The sequence below is a fragment of the Coffea eugenioides genome, chromosome 9 (genome assembly GCF_003713205.1).
Source record: "Coffea eugenioides isolate CCC68of chromosome 9, Ceug_1.0, whole genome shotgun sequence".
Lineage (NCBI taxonomy): Eukaryota > Viridiplantae > Streptophyta > Magnoliopsida > Gentianales > Rubiaceae > Coffea > Coffea eugenioides.
Genome location: NC_040043.1, coordinates 33,429,242 through 33,435,169, shown reverse-complemented (window position 1 = coordinate 33,435,169; position 5,928 = coordinate 33,429,242).

The window sequence follows — 5,928 nt, the reverse complement described above, 5'->3', positions numbered from 1 at the left end:
ACAAATAATGCCTCCATAGTTTTAGTGCAAACACAATTGCAGCTAATTCTAAATCATAAGTCAATTTATAAAGTAGTTAGAAACTTAGATTGCGATCAAAGTTTGTTAACTTGAATTTGTCAGAGATGTCAAGTTAATATTTTAAAATGAAGAAAGAAAAAATTTGTTTGATGAAATATGATGGATGTTTTGAACAATTTTCCATAAATTTAATTACCCATATTCTCTCCTATTACCCACATTAGCATACAACTCTTCTCTAGTTTACTATTCTTATAATTGCTCTCTCTTTTAACAACATTTATCTTTCTAAATAAATTGAATTATTTTTTCTTATGATTTATCTCTTTTCTAACAAGTTTTATCTTTTTTTAACAAATTTGTATATATTTTTTTATCAATATGGATTAATTTTATTTAGTGTAGTTTTAATTGCTACACCAGTAGATTTATTAGTATTGTTGGAAATTGAATATTTATTCATGAGAAAATGAATTATTGCATCTATTTTTATTTAATTGAGGAGGAAGATGTAGTTCTAGGTTTATGGTCTTTGAGAACATTTTAATAACGACAAAAGTATCTTTCCTTTTTTTTTTTGTTTTTGGCATGCATTGTAGTATATGATCAATGTTATTACCCAACACTTTAGTAAGAGTACGTCTAGAAGTTTTCAAAGATGGGTAACACTTTTTTTAAAACTTTAATTATTCACACTTGCACAAGTTCGCAACTAATTTAAAATAAAGAAAGAGTAAATCTTATATACACTGACAGTGCATACACTATCATCGTTGGATTCATAATACATGTGCAAAATTCGAATTTCAAATTCAAATTTTTTATAGTTGTCTTTCATTCAATACTGATAGTGTATACACTGTTAGTGTAGGAAAGATTAATTCATAAAGAAATAAAGTACTTGCCTTTTCCTATCTTGCAATAGCCAAAGAGGCTACTCATTTCTTTTTCTTAGTTTGGCAAGATTCAAAGATTTAGAAACTCATTTATTACCATTTCTATAATTTAATATAGTCAAGAAAAAAAACCAAAATCTACCCGTCCATGATTTTGTGCCCATGTATAAAACTATAAATATCTACCAATCTACAATCGAAACCACTTTCTTTCTATTGTTTAAGAGAAAACTCGTTATAGTAAAAATAGTAATTGTTAATGTGTACATTCATATGATAAATTAGGTATGATTGAGAACAAGTGCCAATTGGGCACCTGTTAGAAAAAGCTCTTTAAACTTACCAAGAAATGCAAATCTAGTTCTCAACACTTATGTATAAGAGTTTTTTTTTTTTTTTGCTTAAAAGTTGTTTGTTGAGCATTCGATAATAGATCCAAATTACATATAATTTCCCATATGTGTATATAGACTTTTATTAATTGCCCTTCCTATATGTAGACACTTACTCGATTGTACATAGTATTTGCAAATAACTAACACTTGAAGCTCATTTCGAGTGGGCACTTTTTTGACAAACCTAGATATAAATATTCGTGAAGAACAGTCTTCTTTCAGAGTTCTAATAGTAAAACATTTCGTTCCATTGAATTTTACATATTTCGAAAGAAAATATTATGTGCGGGATCATTGACTAGAAATTGACTCAAAAAATTTTCGCTCCAGAAACTATAATAAAAAATAAAGAGGAAAAAAAAAACACTACTTGATAAGATGGACCTGAACTTATAACCCTAGTCCCATCTGACCTATGTTCAACAAGGTAGTTGGATTTAGTCCCCTATCATTGTGATTAATTTTAAATACAAGATCGAGATTGATGCTTATAATCTTTTTCTATATCTTAAGAAAAAGTTATTTCAATATTTAGCTATAAATTTACAGGGCACGCAACCATTCCTTGGAAAAATATGGTTTAACTTGAACATACACAAATGAGCCTCTTTACTTAGGAAATGGTAGATGAGTATTAATTTCTTGAGAACCTAGTTGTCTTTTATGTTTTTTTTTAACGGGTGTCTAATAGGTTCTCGTTAACACACTTAAATTATATCTAATAAATTGTATAAATACATGTAGTAATAATTATTATTCTCTTTTGTATTTATATACTTTTTCTAACTAAAATTATTATTCTCCCTTACATTAACACACTTTTTCCTAATTAACTTTACTTTTTTAAAAAGTTAACACTTGAAATACATCTTGACGATTGTCAATTGGGCACTTGTTAAACAGACCCTTGTCTTTTTTATCACAATCCATTTAGATTAGTGTAAACTAGCAATTTTAGTTTATGTAAATGCTTGCTTTAAAAAATATCTTTCCAATACCTATATCATTTTTAATTGCACACACAAGATATCGTTGGAGTTTTTTTTTATCTACTGACTTCTTTATTTTGTACTTGCATTCTGACCTCCACATAATAAAAATGTCTAAGCCAATGATTTTATCCAAAATGACTGGTACAATCTTATGTTCACATATCGTTCCAAAAAAAACAAAAGTTGGTACAATCTTATGCGCATAAGTTATGATACATTATACGAAACAAGAATGCAGTTCAAAAAACACTTAGAAATGAATTGAATCGTTGATTGTTAGTTTGGATGACCATATTAAACTTAGTCTTCAAGTTAAGGGATCAAATTGAAACATATCTTTAACTAATTACCCCCAATAAAAAACGTTTTAAGGTAGTCAGAAAAAAAAATGATAAGTAGACGATCAAAAGGGGGCAAAAAGGGATGGGAATGTGTTGTATAGATATTAAGACATTGTACAATTATTGATTCTTCCTACACATAACTCTCCTTTCCATATGTTTTTCTTATACAAACCCAAATCATATTGGTTTGCGTAATGGGTGCCTAACGAACACATAATAAGAGATGCATTAAGTGTTAATTTTTTTTGAAAAAATTAAATTAGAAAGAGAAGTGATTAAATGCAAGAGTTGAGAGTGTCCCAATTTATTACCTTATGAATACAAAATATACTTGTCAATCATCAACCATTTCTTATGATTAGACGGTTTGTATTTAAAATATTTTTTAGATTAGCAAATTTAGGGGCTCTTTGGAAATGCAATACTTTTTCTAGAAGAGTACTTTAGGCATAAAGGCATAATTCTAAAATTTTTGGTAAGTATCATTTCTTAAATTTATTAGAGACCTTTTGCCCATTAAAGCAACTTTAGCAGAAGTTCAAAATTTTTGTTTTAGAATAAATTTATGTTAATAAAAATAAGAAATTAAGATTAAACATTTTATCATAAATTTTGAAGTAGATGAAGAGATCAATATGTTTTATAAATTCAAAATTATATATAATCAATTAGAAAAAAAAAACACCACTTATGCAAGTATACACCCGAAACAAAATGATTAAATGTTTTAATTAAGTACTTTGACTAAAGCTCTACTCGTTGAGCTGCCTTTGGATAAATTGCCACATTCCAAAACGGGCACTCAGTGGCTTATTAAAAAATTTTCATGTAATAGAAATTTTGGTAAAAGTAGTTATTAAGCGTTTAATCATAGGGTTAATCACATTTTATCCCCTTAAAGAATACCCCATTTCTCAGTTTACCCCCTAACCTTTAATTTTACTCACTTAACCCCCTTTAGGACAAAATTGCCCTTGTATTATTTTGACTTTTCATTTACCTTGTTTTCCTTTCTTTTATTTCTTTTTCTCTTTCTTCTTTATTTAATTCTTCCTCTTTCCCACAAAAATCTTTACCTTAATGATTGAAATTAAAAAAGAGGAATTGCAGAAATCTATCTTCTCCTTAAATGATAAAAAAAAATATTCAAATCACTTTTCTAAAATATAATTTTTTAGCCTTTCAATTCTTTTAATTTTGGGTTTTCCTCTTTCCTTTCTAGTTTCCCATTTTATTCCCAAGAAAATATCTTAAGATGAAATTATGACCTGATTAATAATCATCAATTGAAATTTGTGACACGTGGCATCATACAAAAAAATCAAAATTAGTTTTTGATGTCTTTTAAACCTTCACCCAGAAATATGCAATTACAAACTAAAATTTTTTGTTGAAATGGAATTTCTATTGGGAAGCATGAAAGAGAGAAGAAAGAGAAAAAAAATAAAAGAAAGGAAAACAATTTCATCTTATGATATTTTCTTGAGAATAAAATGAGAAACTAGAAAGGAAAGGGGAAAACCCAAAATTAAAAGAATTGAAAGGCTAAAAAAATTGTATTTTAGGAAAGTGATTTGAATATTTTTTTAATCATTTAAGGAGAAGATAGATCTCTGCAATTTCTCTTTTTTAATTTCAATCTTTAAGGTGAAAATTTTTGTGGGAAAGATGAAGAATTAAATAAAAAAGAAAGAGAAAAAGAAATAAAAGAAAAGAAAACAAGGTAAATGAAAAGTCAAAATAATGCAAGGGTAATTTTGTCCTAAAGGGGGTTAAGTGAGCAAAATTAAAGGTTAGGGGATAAACTGAGAAATGGGGTATTCTTTAAGGGGATAAAATGTGATTAATCCTTAATCATATTGTTGGATGTTTATGCGTATAAGTGCTTGTTGTGTTGGATAACATGTAATTTTATAATTTTTAAAATTTAATGATCTCTTTATTCAATTCAAAACATGATAAAATATAAAATTTTAATCATTTTTTGAAATATAAAATTTATTCTAAAAGCACCAAAATTTTGGCTTTTGCTAGAATTGCTTTTGAGACCATAACCGCTAGTCCTAAGTCTACTAAATACCTAAAAAGCACTTTTATCACAAAAAGTACCCTTTTTTAACAACAGCATAACATTCCCAAACAAACTTTTAAGTGCTTAGAGCATGAGTACTTTCTAAGTAATATGGATTATAATGCACACATGTTGAAGATATAAGCCACTTGTGTAAACTTTTTCTGTACATTGATGATATATATAATATAACCTTTTTGTGCCCAAGGTCGTTAACAACTTTGTGTTTGGACAGCAGATTATTTTGAATAATTTTTTTAAAAAAATACTAAAACGCTTTTTGGGATGTAATATATGTAAGATAAAAAGATGGTTAAAAGAATAAAAATGTTATTAAATAATATGTTTATGATGCAATAAAAGAATGTTTTACAAACAAGAAGCTATCCATAATACAAATAAGCCAAAAAAATAGTCTACCAAAAAACTAATCTTAGGAAAAATTGTAGAACCAAAAAATTCACCGAAAATATATAGGAGATATATTTGATTAAATTAATGTATCCGGGGAAGCAATTCACACACATAAGAATATGTGTGAGAGAGAAGAGGAATAATACCAATAATAATTTATTAATCGCGTACCATAATAACAAGGCTCTCAATCTTTCATTCTTCTCAACTAAACACAATAATATGACTCCCTATTTATAGGCTAAATAGCTTGAGAAATAAGTCTTACAATCATAAAAAATTTCCTAATAAGATACTGATTCTTAAACAATAAAACTACCATAACTTGACTCAAATAGAATTTCTAAAACCCTAACTTGACGAAAACACTACTAAATAATAACATGAAAATTTTTAATTTTGAGCCTTAATTTAATATTGCAACATTGCCTCCCTTAAATCAAGTTCTCTCTTGGATCTGGTTCACCACCGATCAATAATCTCCCTTGATTTTTGTAGTTGCAATATTCCACACCCTTGGACAAATTTATCTCGTTGCTCAACTTATTTTTCGCTTACGAAAATAATTCACACTTCTGAATAGACTGTTTTCCTTTGATGTCAACTTATTGACAATCACTTTGTGATTTTCATAATAACAATTCAACTAATAGGATTCTTCTCCGATCCTTGTCTTCACAACCACAATCAATTTGACAATTCTTCCGAACCAATCTTACAGTCCAATTTGTGATCTAATTCAATCAATTAATTTCTTCGCACTAATTTTTATATTCTAACTCTAACAATGAAAAA